This window comes from Haliotis rufescens, unplaced genomic scaffold (assembly GCF_023055435.1).
Source record: "Haliotis rufescens isolate VD_foot unplaced genomic scaffold, xgHalRufe1.0.p SCAF_3, whole genome shotgun sequence".
In the NCBI taxonomy this organism is placed as follows: Eukaryota; Metazoa; Mollusca; class Gastropoda; order Lepetellida; family Haliotidae; genus Haliotis; species Haliotis rufescens.
The window spans coordinates 32,524,234-32,542,931 of NW_025964001.1; the positions used below are offsets into that span (position 1 = coordinate 32,524,234).

Genomic DNA, 18,698 nt, shown 5'->3' on the forward strand with positions numbered 1-18,698 from the left:
AGGACAGAGGTGGTTTGTGTGTGTGTTAGTGGATGGGTGAATGGATGGATGGGTGAGTGGATGGATGGGTGAGTGAGTGAGGTCTCATGCTGTTTTTTTTGCAATTTTCCAGCCATATATATTGGGTTCACCTGTATTAGATTAGAATATTTTTCCTTTCAGAAGTACCTATAATACAAATATATCTTATCAATACTTAGCAAGAAGACAACAACATACATTTGGAAAACTTCCATTACTGATGAGATGAATCAAATCTTATTTAATTTCAACCCCTTCAAACAAACAGGGTGATAGATAAGCAGACAATTACTATTCCTTGTACCACAAAAATATTTGAAAATGACCATCAGTAAATTTATTCGTTACCTTAAAAAAATACATAAATCCCTGCCAAATTGATGGAGCTATAAAAAACCTATTTGGTATAATCAATACATCAATTAGAAAGAATCAAAAATAGCAGAAGAAAAAAAGCAATTCAGAGAAAAAAATTGTTAATTTTGCTTCCTTCAGCAATGAACAAATCATTAATGGCATGCTTGATAGACGTGTGTGCAATCAAGCATACTCAATACATTTCAACGGAACTTGGAAATATGAATCTCATTGGTTTTGATGGCTTTACAGAGTAATAAGCATCTACCGGAGAGCAACACGGAAATATCTATGGTGCTTACGTTAAGCCATTATTTCACCAACGTCAAAGCACTATGCACAACTAATACCTTTGAAAGGGAATTTTGCGAGTTCCTCTTGGCGATAGCAAGAGGTCACCAGTGTTTAATCGCCCACACTAATGGGAGGAAAATGACAAACAGAGTGAGAACTATGGGTAAATAGGTCAGGAGGATAGCAGGCCCACAATGCACCAGGAAGACACTCCACGATCAGTCAAACTATGACACACACACTGGGGCACTGACTTTCTTAATGTCAAACATTGAGGCAGAGAAAATAAAGGCCTACTAGAGCATGGATGTTTAGTAATAATCTAGTGCTCATTAATGCTGTCCTGTGCTTTTCTAGGTATGTCCCAACTCTTAATTATCTTTACTTCAGAAGCAAGTGTTGAGTAACTGGTGCTAGCAAGACACACAATGCAATTTCCATTCTGTTTAATGGGTAGTTATCTGTAGATTATGCGACATTCATGATGGCAATGTACGAAAAGAAACCTTGAGACACATAAATATGTATGACTGTCAGACCATTGCCAAACAAATGTTTGGCCCAATCTGGCTCGGTTTTCCACCAGGCCTAAATTGGCATCATCACACGACATCTATCGTGAATCTTCGTTCACGAACCACTCCAGATTGTGTGAATGCATTCAGATTTTGATATTACAGAGTCATAAGAGAAACTCCCATAGTCATAGGAGATCTTAGAATGAGTGAATGATTGAGAAGGGGTTCAACAGATCATGTACAGGATCAAGGTGGGAAATGGTCATGTGCAAGGATCACAGATCACAAATCAGGTGAGAAATTCTTCTGCTTCAATCCTGCCCCACACTGAAACACACTGTTGTCCTTAAACATGGGGTGTCAACTTTGGCAAATGTCTGTTTTAAACTGGGCTCTTGTCACCCAGCAGCAAATGGGCACCCAGTAGGATGAGAGGGTGTTGTGAATGCTAACAGGCACATGGGTTGCATACTCCCAGGGGAGCTGAGAATGTAATTTGTGTGCACACACTGGATCCACTGACCAGGGTGTACAGTACCATATGAGTATGCCCAAAGGCAAGTATATGATGCAAAATAAGTGCATTTATTATTTTTCATTATTTGTTCATCTCTGTACAGAAAGTTTCAGCACCTTGTGTGGACCATAATTGTTACATTAAATTCTGACCCCTCAAATTAGAAATAGCAATCAGCACCAGCAAAAAGACACTGATACATGATCACTGATCAAGTTGCACCAGAAAGATACCTTTTTTCACAAAGTTTGCATCAAATAATTTGATAAGAACAGGCCAAAATATACATTTCTGCCCAGCCTTGAATCTGGGATGTAATGCCTGAGAGTAATGGCACACCTCTATCTCTCCCAGACATAACCAAATGGCCTGTGAATAGTTCATCACACTGCATTCAACAAAGATAATTGTTAATTTTCTTGTCACATAAGTAATATACAATTTTCTGTGAATTGAACATAGTTTTCCCTCCCATAAAGACAGCTGTCTGAGGCCTAAGGACAATTTCGTTATCTGTATTTATGCTGTTCCAAGATGTTGACATGCACTGTAAAGACTTGTTGAAAAGATGCCTTGGGAAAGGAACTATCCAAACTTAACAAGACACAGTTTGGCCAGATAGAATTAGTAGGGGTTTTTTTAACAGCTAAATTACCATAAGTTTACGAGAGTTAAACGAAAACAAGTAAAAAGTGTAATGCTCATTTCAAATTCTTTCTTGATAATAATGGTATCTACCCTTTAACTCTAATTCAAGATCTGTTTACAGGGGAAAAGTATACTCATGAAGTTGTCAGATTTATTTCCTAAGCATCTTAATGCTTGTATCAATCTTTTAAAAAAATGGAATTTCTATTTTGTCCTGAAGTAATCCAAGACAATGAGGAACAAATAAAGAGAATAGAGACACAAAAACATCAATCAATTAAGCAATCATTGAGGATGTGTGTTTTCATGTATAATATTGTTCGTAACTTTTTTCTTAACCTACAGTTCCTTGATTTTGCATCTCTAAAAGGTCAATACAACTATAACAATACCATCTCATGTCTGGTGCAATAAACTCTCTGGGTCCTGTGTTGACAAGACAGAATTTCTTTGGAAAGTCTCAATATCAGAACTGGCAACATCTGACTGAACAGCCCCGTTGTCTTGAGACCGTTGGCGTCAACGGAACTAATCTATTTACTATTTTTGCTACTTAGCAAGTCTGATGATGTGGGTCTGTCTCAAAAAGAAATTGAAGCTGTTATTTGCTTACAAATACCTACAAGAAAGCAAGTAAATCAAACTATAGTGTTAGCTTACATGACAAAAATATTTGTCAATTTTCCTTCATTAAGGAGAATTTTGAAGGAGCAGCATCAATAATTACAAATCATGAGTTGTGATTATTCCCCAAATACTGTATCCTAGTCACATAAATGGCTTTAATGGCAAAAACTGACAGAAATGCACTCACGGCAAAAACATTCTACTCCATCGTAAATAACTAACAAGTCCATGTCAACTCAAGCCTTGATCATTGTCATGTACTTTGTAACAGAACTGTTTTCAAGAGGATCAGGCGATATTGTCTATAGAACATGAAAAATAATCTCATTAGGACCCTCGGAACTAACTCGGCAAACAAATCAGTGCAATTCTCTTTGCAAATATGACAATTCTTTCTCCAGATCACTTCATCACATCGTGTTGGGGCGCTATTGGCACCAGGTCCTATTCCTAATGATGACGATGTTAACAATAGCAGCAAGGGAGACAACCCACCACCTACACCCAATCTAATCAGGCTGTGTGATACTGACAAGTGATTGAGGGTTCCTGACCTAGAGTCAGTGCATTCTTGAACAAATCTACTATTCATTTTCATAAGACTTTTACACCATGGGAGAAATACCAGGTCCCATCCTAACCTTTGCAATGGTCAACAATAAGCTCTTCCTGAGAGAGCTATTATCAAGGGATTTCTGCTGATTTCAGCAACATTTAAAGAGAGAGGCATCTTGAAGTTGGGCAGAAGAATATATCTACTTTGAACTGACATATTTCACGACACTGACCTTCTACTCAATGCTAAATCCTCACAATATGGATATTTTTTCTTCCTTGACTAATGTTGTGTTTGACAGAATCAATTCATAAATAAATTAAACTAAACACTTTTAAATGATTTTACTGACAAACCTCAAACCCTTATTACCCACAATTGAAGCTCAGTTAAGGTCAAACAGTAATTAACCAGTGTAATCTTTTCTTTAAAACATCAATTGTGACCCACCAGGAGAAAAGGGACCTTAAAGGTGCTAGGATACAATTAAGCTGTGACATAATAAAGAAAGATGTTTGATGTCAAATTACTTCCATAAAAAGCACCATGTGTGTAGGCTGTACAAAAATATATTTCTCTCTCATTAGTTTGTAATGAAATTAAAACATTATTTCAAAACATTTTAGCACACGTCTACTTTTGATTAATCAGACATCATATCGAAAACCTGCAATCATTACATCATCAGTTATAAGTCATCTTCCTGAAGCAAGGGAGTTAACTGACTATAAAAGTCCAGTTTCCACCCTTGCCGAACTAGGCTGGTATTATGGAGTTATATTTTGGCTGGACTAACAAGTCTATGCAGAGTCCAATCAAAATTGCGAAACAAAATCAACATCCGGTTCGTAAACTGCCAAGCAGATTTCAGTTGATTGCAGGATTTGCAAAGCATGTGTACTGCCAACTTGGTGTCAAAAGATATTTTCCAAATCTTTTCATGTTTTTAATCGAGGTGCTCAAGTGATTTGATGCACTTTGCGAAGTAAGACCCGTTTATCAAAATTTAGATCTTGATTATCGATAAGATCATCTTGACTGGGTGCCGCCATTTTGTTTAAAGCAAATGCAAGTGATATGCGAGGTGGAATCTTATTGGTCAAAAGGAGGGACATAGATCATGGGACATAACACTTAATAACCACTGGTGACGCTATGATCAAGCTCAGAAATTCCAGCCTAGTTCGGCGAGGTTGAAAGCTGGACTTTTATAGTCAGTTAACTCCCTTGTCTCAGGAAATTGGTTATAAGTCTGAAAATGGGACTTTGTAGAAAATGAATCCAAATGTTTCGTGTCATGTATCTCTGTAATAAATATGAATTCAAGCTTGTGAATTGTATTCTGGTGTTCCTAAGATCTTGTGGTTTTAAAATTTAATGAAAAGTCAAATTTTTGTTTTTCACCCAAAAGGTACCGAATCTCATGGTCACAATTTATCAAATATGAAATCTTATCACTCGACAAACCAATACTATTTCTTTCATAAAATGTTAAAAATTATCTGTTAATTTCATGAAGACACTTTCCAAAATAATTCTCAGACCCAATGACTTACAACAACAATGACATTCTAATCAATGGGATTAAAATAATTTCAAAATCAATCTCATCCAGGTTTATTTGCAGAACACCACCAATAAAAGTAGAAAACGCCCACACGACAATACGTTCTGCAGCACTCAGACGGTCTTTAGGTTCTTCGTTGGTCCTTGGAAAATCTTTTAATCAAAGGATAAGTCAATATCTTACGATGGAAGCTTTGAGAACTTACCATTTCTTGTACGAGCACTGATGCTATCATTGTTTGTATTTGCACTGGTGTCTGACACTGTCATTGGAAAAACAAAAGAAGAAAGTGTATGTAAAAATTCAATTGTATTTCAACCTAACATCTGATTCATCAATAAGTTAAGACTGAGAAAATCCATACAGAACCCACAGTTGGAATGCAAAAAAATGAGGAGGCGTGAATCGAAACGCAAAATATCTGTTGAAAATTAATCACACAGTGTATCATTTTCAGTCATATTTAAGAAACAATTAGCTTGAAATATCACCGAAGAGAAAAAGATATCCCAACAAAAAAAGTAATCTTTCTTCATTTTGAACAATTTGAGAAGACAGACCGAGGGTTGACATGGTGTAATATAACTTCTAAAATATGCAACAGAACGGTAAAAAGTGAATGCTTACCAAACATGGCACCAATGGACAATACATGAGCTAATCATTTTAACTTGACATGACATGAAAATATCTGAAAATATTCTAACTGACATCAATGTCTCATGTTGATGCTGGCAGAATGTCATCGGTCACTGCTGTCAATGTCCTTGGACACCTGAGCAATGTCTTGCATTAGTGACAGCCAACTTAACATGACCCATACGGCTCTAAATCATGCTTGATTCAAATCAACATGACCATGCTTTGTTTCACTAGCTTCAGGCATGGGGATTAACAGGGTCGTCCAACATTGGTTGGGACTTACTTTGCAGTACAACTCAAACACACACAATTTACATTACTGCCATGAATCCATACTCTTTATTCATTTTCAGCCAGCTTGAAATAACTTCGCTCAAAACTCATTGTGCATCAAGTGGCTTCAGACCACATCCCTTCATTGACCATGTACTGACCATGTGAAATGACCTCTCTAAGCCTGTCTGGGCAAGCTCAAGTGGTCGAGCTCTTGAAATAACTGGACTCCACCTAAGTGTTTAAATGAAAGACTGCTTTTAATCAAAATAATCTCTTTCATTATCTATTTGTCTGTTAGTTTAACAGCAAACAGACAAGGCTTTCATCATGATCTGTAACTCAAAGTCGGAAAGCCGATAAGTATGTTCCTGGATACCATAAGCAACAAAGCACGGACAAAGCGTCAGACTGTCAGAATAATGCTTTGACATTGTGTAACTGGACACACACAAATTTGTTTTCTAAGACAACCATTGATAGTCAGTCACATAGCTTTATGCATTCAGTGAATTTTGTTACACTGGTTTGGACTGTATGTCAACTTACTGAGGGAGGAAATCTCACAGTGGTGCAGGTCGAAGACACTTACCACTTCCAGCATGGTTATGGTGCTGACAGATCAAGGATCATAATCTGGTGGAATGGGGGGTTTGAACCTCAGGCTATTGGATCCTGGCACAGTTAAGGGATGCAAATCCGCATAGATTTGCAGCACCTTAGATCACAAGCATACCATGGATCCAAATCCAAGATTTGGCCTACTTATGATCGGTCCTATGTCTGTCAGCACCATACCAACTTGTGGGTTACCAAAATGAATGAATATCTATGTGATATATATGACCTTTGTCATTTTGAGCTCCCATATAGCTGACATGCAATGATATATCTGAAATATACTGTTCAAAGCTGCATACACTTCCAACTCACTCAATTTAATATTTTATCTGAACTGTGACAAATAAAACAAAATGGGACATAGTAGTTACATATCCTCATTAAGCCATCCATGCACTATGGAATCATTCAGTGCTTTGTGAAAAGATGGGATTCATTTTCACCTAATATTGCCACTAAAGTACAACCATTTCACAAAATTCCCTCTTGGGCTGGAAATAGTTTAAGACTTGCCACTTTAGAATAGACAGCAAGACAGGGTCAAGATCAGAGCTTCATTGTACTCTGTCTCTCAATGGATCTATCAATGGCTAACCTCCTTTTCAACCTCCTTACACTCTCAGCTGAATGCTCCTTGGTGACAAAGTTTTTCCAAATTGGCCATATAGTAATTGCTCAAATGACAAGGTTTCTAGCCTGGAATTTGAGCAACATAGAGCAAAAAATCTTACATGAGACAAGTATTTATTGTCAAGTCCAAGCAAGAGACACTGGAGTCAGCTGAAGTTCCTGTCTGACCTCCATTTCATTTTGTGGATTGAACTGCGACAGTGACTGATTACCCTGTAAGTTAACTAAACAGCTTGCTGAAAAATTGAGCCAACTTCAATAGGTGGCCATCTTTGTGTTATGAACTTTCCAACCTTCCCATGAGGTCTGACTTTTACATCTTGGGATTGTTAAAGAGATTTCAGTCTTCGTTTGAAAAACATGGTAACTTAAGCTTTTATCACTTGCCACTTTACTAACTTCTCAACATTAGAAATGTCTTAAAATCTTTACCTGTATGTACAAATAATCTAAATTATTGCCTGCAGTAATGTCTGACCTTTCTATATTACAGCTTTTTTTATTTTCCTATTTTTTCATCTGTGACACACAAGAATGCTTCAGTGTCAAAAACACCACTTTCTTCACCTTCTGTGACATCAAAACTCGATTCCATAAAAGTTTCATTCAATTTCAGAAATTCTTTGATCCTGGAGACAATAGAGAGACACTGCAATAAATCGTATTTCGATGCCATCTGCTTCAAAGTTTTAGTCCCCATTGAAATATTTCGATGGAAGGATACAATCAGAAACCTCTAGACAGGCAACTCCCACTATTACAAAAGAAATTTTGTTGAACTTTCGTACCTAGCAGACAATAATATTTCTCCTTTCTAAACAATGACCCTATTGACCTGAGGGACTGGTCGATGCCCTGCTGCCCTTTGATGCTTGAAGTTCTATGCCTGTCTGGCTTGGTTTGAGAACCTTGTGAGCTCTAAATTCTCCTGGTACTTGAAATTGTCATCTGCCGATGTTACGTAATTACCCTTAGTCTGCTCCAATCACACAGGAAGCTCTAGTCAGTTACCAAGTTGGTGTTGAATGACAAAAAAAAATCCCTCATAATTACTGAAGAAGGATTTCGGTTAACTAATGGAGAAATAAACTTGGAATTAATGACTTCCTTTGGGGTTTTTTACTTTAAGAATTGCAAACTATTTTTGCAAGTCTTTTAAGTGAATCAATGAAAAGCAAAAAGTACTTGATTTTATTAGAAAGTTCATGCTGTGACATTCTGAAAAAAAAACACGAACAAAAGTGGCTTGAGTTTTTTCAGCAAAAAGTAACTTTAAAATTTGGTGCATCTCAGTTTATATTCTTTTAAATTTTAATACATATTTGTTAAACAAAATAAAATTATTAATTTTTTTAATGTGATATCTTGGACCACTTTGAGAAACAAAATTCGCAGATGCTTGATGTGTTGTCCGACAGTGTTTATTTGTTGGTAAAGCTACATCAAAAGATTCTTGTTAACACCACAAGGTTTGTTCAAATTCCCATTCCAATTATAACCATCATCATCAGCTAAGTAAGTATCCTGATGGGGAACTGGCATTCACACTGTCAATACAATCCCGGTCTCATTAACCCAACAGTTCCTGGACTCACAGACAGTCAAAAACTTAATCAGAAGAATTCTCATTCACAGCCGTGATAGTAAGCTAGACCTTGTTGTACCAAGTTTAAAAACCAGAGGCCATTTTCAGCCTTACGATCACTTGAGCATGGTAATCCCCTGCTATTAAAATACCCCATGTTGGAGGTTATTCACCAAGTGGTAAACACATGCTGTATGGTCCTCAAGACATACCCACTTAGGGCTGGTCTGTCACGGACACATTATCCCTTCCTTGGAAAATGACATAAATTCCTCAAAGCACCCCAGACCCTATTGTTGTATAAATGTCGCAACTGTGTTGGAGTCTATAGGACGACACTAAATCGTCTCTTGTGGATCCGTTAAGCTCTCTGGAGTATAAATAATAGAATGTTATACAGAAAATGTCATATGTGCCTTCAGTATTGTCATAAGAACTTTCAATCTGTTTTCTCTACTCATATATGTTGCATTGATTATTTCATATTCGTGTACTTTGTTGTTGAGGATAATAGTTTTGATGAGGCCCATGTCCAGGGAGTCATCATCAGGTAGGATTTGGGTGATGACACAGAAAAATGTATCAAGTGATATATGAGAATGGGTTAAGTAACACAGCATAGGTGAAACAAGATTTCCATAAAGATTGAAACATGCGCACATCTGCAAGAAGGTTTTACTTTTGGAAATCCATCAAGATTATTTTTTTCAAAGAGACATTAGATCATGAAGTTTGCATACTATTCACCGCGATATATTAAACTGTGCATCTGTTTGAATAAGAACATCTGACCTTGCATGAGGTTGGCCTGATATTCATGCTTATGTAATTTGAAGATATGATTGCAAGGCTATTTTTCTTGCTTGCGGATGTGCTTAAATTACTTAATCACTTAAATAAAATATAATTTTTGCTTGTCAGATCAGTAATGCACGATACACGCAATGATAGTTCCATCATAAGCATGCAACTCTTGATTCTTAATATGGACTTGCAGAGATTAACTATCCTGAGTTAACAAGCGTGTAAAGGAATTAAAATAATTACTATTTTGGCAGACTTGTTCCAAATTACAAGAATGTAATAATACTGATGATACCATGACCTTGTCTATTCAATATTTAATCTTGAATTCTTGATTAAAATCTAAGCTAAAAATGCCATGTGTTTAACATGTCAAAACATCCAATGTTTTTGAAATTATACATCCCAAACAAGGCAAATATGTGTTGCAAATGAAAACAAATCACAAGTAATATTTGCTTTTTGCATAGTCAGGACATAATAAAAGAAAATCAATTCAAAACAAAAACTCTACATACCCATTAACACAGAACAAATGAACAGTATTAAACAGCGAATTATCAATCTGTTTCTTGCTAGGAGCAGCCCATTTGGTTTTGGAACATGCAGAGATGCAGAAGTAACAAGCCTTATTGAATAACAGTGTAGCAATTGGGTGAAGGGTATGATCAAATTGAAAAAAACATGGCGTTTATCAGCAATGATATTAACAACTTGGCTTCAGACTTTATGTCTTTGGTTGAAATCCCTGCTGAATCCCACAGAGGCCCTGCTGAACTTGCCGTTTAAACCTCCAAATTGGCACGAAAGCCATCTTCTACAGGTCGCCGGTCTCGGATGAAACACTACACGGAATTTCATTGTGGGTCTATACCATCGATAAGTCATGATATATCTTTCTTCCTTACCATTATCGCTTTCTGAAAAGCATTTAAGCCATTTGTAATTGATTGGAGATTTCTAATGGCATTCAGTGGATCCACAAGGATTACCCATTGACTTTGAAATTTATTCATTGTGCCTGAAAGACCATCTAAGCATGTGTCCCTTCCCAGACAGATTTTCCTGTCCGTCTTGAAATGGAAACATTAATTTAACATTAACAAATCACTAATGGTGAGACAGCAGCAACTAGTATTCAAATGTTGTCCAAAATAGACCGTGTTACTTTCTTCCATATAACCTATCAAAGAGAGGTTTCAGGAAATGTGAGATGTTGCATAAACATTAATACTCTTTGCAATTTTTTTCTTACCAAAACACCTTCAAGCTTGAAATTTAACTTCAACCTTTTTGATTCAAAGTGTTAACTAAGATGGCTCCAAAACACAAAATACAAGTTGAAAGAGATATGCCAATAGCTTCAAACAAGATGCTCTCAAATCTAGATTTCGGTTTCCATTACTTTTGTTAAAAACTCTTCTCCAAGTTTTTACAAACCAAAAGGCTCCAACGAAGTGAGCCTTGTTTCCCTTAAAGGAAATTCATACAAAGACATTCTCAGATCCCAAGTCTCATTCAATATATAACATTAATTGAAAATAAAACAGGTAACAGGTATGATCAATGATATTGCAATACAAAAATATAACTGGTGGTTTGAGGTCAGGGATATCTGAAAGATGGACAGATATTGACAAACTTGAAGACTTGAAGACCAGTTTATGCTTGACAATGCTGTCAAAGTTGGCCGGAACATGCTTGATATCACCACCAGTTGATAAGGTATACATAGCATAACCAGTAATCATCTGTCACTGATACTACACAGCATTAACACCTCTACACACATGCTGAAGTGGCTGTCCAACAATACTGTGTCTGGCAGACCCTCATTGACATATTTTTAACCTTCATTACAATGTATAGGCTTTGGAAAGATGGACATGTCACAGACAAGAAGCCATGTTGGTCACAGGAAGTGCTGGAGATCGATGTCTGGTCAACGTTCAGCTGTCAGCCAGATGAGATTAGAACAATACTGCTATCAAATTGCATGTATGATGGATGAGTGAGCAGTTCTTACACTGCTGTTGCAATTTCTCCAGCAATATCCCATTTTCAAGGCATGTCTGAGACAAACAGCCATGATGGTCGCAGGAAGTATGTGGGATTGGCGTCTGGTCCAAGTTCATCTCAGTCAGGTGAGATTGGAATGATATTGCTGTCACACTGCATTTTTGACGAGTGAATGAGTAGAGTCTTATACTGTGGGAGCAATATGACAGCAAGGAAGGACAATGGGGAGTGGGCGGTCACAATGGGTGCTGAGAATAGTTACAGCTTTGATGGGTGAAAGAAGAATTCTTGCCTGAGACCATGTTGGTCTTTGGACCAGATGAAATGGCTCATTTCCATAGTATCAGCCACTGCTTCGTCTTATCCACATCAGCACCATGACATTAACAATTGTTCACAATACATTAATCGTTTAAGTTGACCGGAAACAATACATTAATAGTTAAAGTGTTTCTTTTCTTTAACATGCCCTTAGAAATGTGTGTCTACTGTTCTGTAAACAATGTAATAAAACTAAACATGTTGTATTCTGTAGGTTTATCCACAAAGTTGCTTATAATTTCCAGTTGAATAGCTTATATAACCAAGGAAATGCAAACACAGATCAGCACAGCACACTTAGCTCATGACAAACAAATTGTTTTCTGTGAAAGCTAGTACTTTCTAATGACAAAAAAAATATTTATGCATAGAATACTGATCCCTGTTCTACCACTGATTTATATGGAAAAGAGCAGTTTTTCATCTTGATTGGGTTAGTATCCCCTTTTCTGTCACATTTACAGTGTAACGTTCTGCAGTCCTGCTGAATGAAAGACAATGCCTTGATGCTCTGTAAGTAGGCCTAGGCTGTTTATGATGCATTGTACTTCATCCTTTCCCCATCACTTCAGACCACCCAGCACAACTCTGAATCTAATGTGGTCATTATTTTCCAAGGGAAAAATGGCAATAGTTATCATCTCAAGCAACAAAATGGCCATCCTTTGTGGGGGACATGACAGTTTCCCTGCCATGGTTCTGAAGAAGAAGAAACAGCTGAACTTTTGAACTTAATCCTAAATTGAATGCACTGTGGGACAAAAAGAAGGCATACACATCATGTCATTTTGACATTCCACATTTTATTCAGAATTGTTTTGACAGATTTGACCTAACTCCAATTAACCAATAAACATTTGGTTATAATTGCAATATAGTTGTGAGTGTTATAAAATTCTTAAAACTCAGGAAAGAGACTATATCTAATAATAACCTGTCAATGTCTAAGGAGGGATAGGATATATGACTGTGGGAGAAATCCCAGTTATGGTCATGTGGGAGGAAAGTGATGTAGCTCCAGGGCCCTGTTCCACAAAGCAATCGTAGGGCTACAACTGTTGCAAGTCTATGTTACAGTATGGGAGTTACGATCATCTTAGCACTACGATCGCTTTGTGGAACAGGGCCCTGGATGCTTACTTCTTGGGGAAACCTATAAGCCAGGATACAGTGCAGACAGACCAATGATCATAATCATAGAAAATTTGAACAGACGATCAGTGGATCCTTGCACAACTAAGGGCCACAACCATGTACATTTAAATATTGCACTTCAGACCTCTGGGATTTCTGTTCCTCTAAACATCTGGGGGAAAGATACAGTTGTGGTGGTGAGTGAGTGAGTGAGTGAGTGAGTGAGTGAGTGAGTGAGTGAGTGCGTTTGGTCACCTTAAGCAATATTCCAGCAGCGTCACATTGTACCCATAGGGAGTACTTCAACCCAGGTCTTCTACATGAGCGGTCAATATAGATAGCCTCAGAACAATTCTAATTTTTTTTGGTTGGTTGGTTTGTTGTTTAACGCCGCACTCAGCAATATTCCAGCTGTATGACGGTGGTCTGTAAATAGTCGAGTCTGGTCCAGACAATCCAGTGATTAATATCATGAGCATCGATCCACACATTTGGGAGCGCGAACAATTCTAAGACTGTCCAAGTCAACGAAATATTTACTCTAAAATTACATGGATGACAACATTTTCAAAATGAGGCAATCATTATAGCTTACATTTGCAGGTGTATTCTTGTGTCTTCAGTGATAAAGAGCAGTTCTGAAGACCAGTAATAAGTCAGCAATGCAAACAGGTTTTGGTGCTTTTGAAATGAACAAACCCTGGGATGACATATTTCATTTTTTTACATTTAAATCACATGAAGTATCAATTGACAGAAAGTATGAAAATTAACTGTCAAATAACCTGTCACTTTCACTACCAAAGGCATCTTAAAGTCTGTCAAAGGACATTAATATGATTTTTGCATTGTAAATTTTAGTGCAAATTCCATAAACCGTTCCATTAGGGTCACTTTATTTCATTGTGTAGAAGGATGAATGGGAAATCTTCAGAGCATGTCAAATACAAACTGCTGCCACTCTTTTTTTGCACATCAAGTATTTCTCAGATAATTCTTTCACAAAGAAACATTCAAAAGAAATTACAATGAATAAAAGTCATTTTAATTTTGATTTTTTTGTACACATCACAGAATTATATCAGCTTCTTCTTTCATTAATCAAATTTGACAACAACAAATCAATCATTTGTTCTTTCAGAATAATAACTTTTTCCTTGTATCTTTGTCAATTTATTTTTTAACATTTTATACAGGAGTGATTTTCTGATAAATAGCCCAAAAATTTAACTGTGGTTTAAAAAAGTAAACAGAAGGCAAAAAATAAATCAGAAAACAATGTTTCACTGATCTCCCATAACTGATACAAGATGCAAATAAGCCAAAAATATCAATATATCATTCAGTCCTATAAATATATTGTGATGTGTCTAAACACTGAAAAGCCAACAATCTGAGTTCTACTCACTATTATTGAGACTGTATCCTTTATACCACAGACCTTCCTGCACTGGCCACAAGTAGCCAATTTCAAATTTTGAAACAGCAGTTTCAAGGGGAGATAACTCACATCATGGGGGGCAACGGCAACATGTATTTGAGGACTTCCGTACTAGTGTGTTGTGAAGACCCACTTCTGGCAATACCATCTGTACATGTATCAAACTGCTTGTCTTAAACCAGCATCATTGACTAGCCTGCTCCAGTACTTGGCATTCACAGAGATAGGGTTTCATCACTTCAAACTGACCACACCACATGGGGCTTGTAGGCAGTTACCAAGTGGTCATCTATCTTTGTGGCTTAAAATAGCAATGCCATCCCATCTTCCCACTATCATTTGCAAGTGGGTGAAGTGCATCTATAGGAGGACACTGCTTTGAAAATATTTGAGTTATATCAGGGATTGTCAGCTGTGAGGAGAGCCTCAAGTGATGACAATTGTAGACATTTATCACTTTGGTGAAACCTATAAGTATGAGTATATAATGGAAACAAACCATGGGTCCTAATCAGTGCAAGTCTGGGATTCAAACCCATCATCAATGAATGATCCTCAAGTAAGACACACCACCTATAACATCCCATATACATAGTGATAAGTTTCAATAAATATAAAATGTCAAAGCCTGAGAATAACCAGTCTTGATTATCTGCTGAAACAGGTTCCATTGGGCATAAAAGGCACAAAAGCGGTGAAAATTAGTTAAAGCAGTAATGCATTTCAAACATTTTGCCTTTGAAAAAATCCTGGTATCATGACATTAATTTTCCATACATGAAATAAATCCCAAATACAAAACATTATAACTGTGCTATTATTTTATGCAAGAATTAATTTTTTCATAAGGGAAACAAAAAAATACATTTACAAAGCACCCTATGTGAACAAACACTACCAAACAATATGAGGCATTACAAGGGCACTCACAGTTGGGTTATCTAAATGACACAACTCTGAAAAGAACAAAAAGGGTCTATTTGTACACATCCAAAGAATAATGAATATAAATGACAAAACCCTTTTCATAACCATAAGATATCTCTACCAAAAAGGTCCATTGCACGATTCTGACTACACTATGGCCAAGCACAAAGACAGTCAGGATCACATAGATAAGGGAAGCATATGTTCAGATCATGTTAAGGAATAGGATACGTCTGGGCTGACAAGTGAATTCTGTGTGCACGCTTCACGGCATGATGTAACAATTGATGTATGGCAGGAGATAAACATTAATCTAAACTGACACACAAAACTGTCAAATAAAAAATCTCTTAAAATCATGAGATATCCCAAAATTGATGCTTCCTAATATGGTAAAAACAAAATCATTTCTGTAAATCAACAGAATGAAATACCAGTTGAAATTTAGGTCAAAATATGCACTGTTCTCTCAGTATAAATAAATATTTATATTGATCAGCTTGCAAAAATCTTGGGCAACATCACCTTGTTAATGTCTTTTGAAAACATGCACAATCAATGATTATTAACTGCTGTTGAGAGAGCTTTTCATATTTCTATACTTAAGAGACATATCTTCACAGCGAGTTTGAGGGCTCTTATATAACTCGACAAAAAGCTTGTCAGTGTTGATGCATGCCAATTTGTCATGAAAAATGCAAGTGCTGTCATGAATTAACGTGAGGGGGAAAGCTTTCTGATCGATTGCACCACTGGACATGAGTGCACATTAGTATTATACCTCATTCCATTCTATACTACATGGACTTCACTGGTGATGCTTGGCACACTGCAGTATTCCCTGATGAAAATGTTTTATTTTGCACTGATTTAAACCTTGCATGTTTGTTATCAATGATTTATTACATTCTAAGCTTTATTTACACCTGCTCTGTTTATAATAAAGTCAGTGTCAATGTTAATTCCAGGAACATCAATCATTCCATTGATAACCGGGCATGACACAAATCGCACTATCAGACAGCCATGGGTTCCGAAGCTCACCTTCCTGTTTAGCAAACTTTATCTAAAAGCAATTTTTCATTTCTTAAAGGATGACCTATATTCCAATAATAAAACATTCATGAATGTTGATTCACTGTCTCTACTTTTATTTATCTTTCTTTTTCAATACACTTAACAAAAGAGCTGCAGCAAAACTAAGAAATTGTGTCCTCAATTTCTCCATACTACTACATTGTGCTAATTTGAACCCCAAATGACCTTTCAATGTCAGTGATAGAACAATGGAACATGAAGCAAGGCAAAATCCACAACATAAGGTCAGAAATACCATCATGAAAATGATATTTGCGATAAAGACTCAACAAGTCAGGGTCAAATTGAGAATTAGATTTTTCAAACATATGGCTGACAACTGCATCTGCATGTGACTCCTCCGATTAAAAACTGCAAAATCCAAATATTATGAGATTTAATATTTTGGGTAAATAAAATTATTAAAGAACATTTTGAGAAATTATTCATTTCTTTTTAAATATGGTTAGTGAGTATTTGGACAGACATTTGAAAAATCAGTGTATGAGAAAAATTCTGCATTGCATTTAACTAATAAGTGTTCACTACCAAACACCAGTGACAAGAACAAATAGCCCATCCCGTTTGTGTGTAAAACAATTTCTTATACAGGACACATGAATTGTCTTGCTGTTCATCTCAGAATTCTTTTTGATGGTGATAATAAAACAAAGATGATTTGATATAGCACAGGCATGAAAACAATGGCAATGATAAAACTGAAGCTACGATATTTGATTATTGTATGTTCCTTCAGTGAATATTTCAGAGCCATTAATTATCACAATGTATGATAAATCTATACAAGTCCGGAGGAGATTTGAACTGGAAAACAGAACTATGTGACAAAATAATAATTTCACTGTCAAGTAAAAACTGCCCAAACAGCGAAAATCGGAAAGATTATTGGCACTTTAACCCTTGATGACTGACCCTGGGTCATTCCACAAACAAATTAGTCATCAGATTCTGAAATGACAAAATGTCAAATCCCATCCCCTGTAGGGAAATACAGATCACTCGGAAGGATGTTATATATAGAATGGTGGATTCAGGCTTTGCAGAATTTTTTCAGATTATCTAACCAAAAAGGTTCTAAACTGCTTATTCTAGCATTATCAAGCTTTATTATGTGAGCTGAGATTTACCTTGACATACAACACAATTGATACTTTGTTGCCGATAATTTCTTATTGATTACTTGGTAAATGCTTTGTTGTTTCAGTCTGATATTAAAATAATTAGTTGCTGCTTTGATAATCTATTGATGGAAACTTATGTCTAATCATTTAATTGATATAAGTGCTTTAGGATATTGTTACACAACCAAGTGTCATTGTTTCCTCCCGGATGTTCAATCATTAAATGACACATGGAATGATTCAGTCACATCTTGCATGCAGATTGGATATGAATTCATTCACTGTCTGTCATAATTAGTGTGCACTTCTGTGTACATGAAACATTTGTCCTGCTTAAAGAGCTGATGATGACACTAAGCGAGGCACACCACACAAACATGTCTGGGTTGAAAGAAGAGGGTTTCATGCCCAAGAATTATTTCAGCTTTGTCATTGTGGCTGCACGAGGCAACCAATGGTTGATAGTTGGAGGGGTGACATGTGACCTGCACAGTCACAGCTGAGAGTTGTTCTTCAATGATGGTCCATTGTTCCTGCAAGTATGCTTAATACTCAGCAGCAATAGTGAGCACAAAAGACATTTGATTATGAGCCTTTTGTCGCCAACTGTAACTGTCAAATTTGCAGAAGTTGCAGAAAATGACCAGCTTGACAGTAATGGGACTTGTTATTTTCACTGACAATTTGCCTTATAGAAGCACACAGATAGAATGAAAAAAGAGGCTGATTTTCAAAACAAAACCTGGAACTATGTTAAGACTGTGCAAAGGGTAATTTTTAACTAAATATAGCGACAAAACCCTTTCCATATTCAAAAGAAATCTCTGCATAAAGCTTAATAGCCGAATGGCCTTGTTTTTTTCTACAGAAATAAGCTTCAGTCAAATATGTATCCATGTTCAAATATAAGAGCAATGATTTCTTAAAAACTTTAAAATAAACATTTTTATACATTTTAGTCCAATATTATGCAGGTC

At 36.5% G+C, this 18,698-nt stretch overlaps 1 protein-coding gene across 3 annotated transcripts in view; it reads right to left on the reverse strand.

Moving 5' to 3' along the window:
• Nucleotides 1-18,698, reverse strand: part of LOC124120214 (visual pigment-like receptor peropsin) — a 98,865-nt gene that overhangs the window by 55,744 nt on the left and 24,423 nt on the right. For 2 of the 3 annotated variants that reach the window (XM_046482982.2, XM_046482989.2), the window contains exon 2: nucleotides 5,311-5,367. The exons of the other annotated variant lie outside the window; for it this stretch is intronic. The gene's annotated coding sequence lies outside the window, so the exon portion shown is untranslated. The remainder of the gene's footprint in view (nucleotides 1-5,310; nucleotides 5,368-18,698) is intronic. 3 annotated transcript variants of the gene reach the window in all.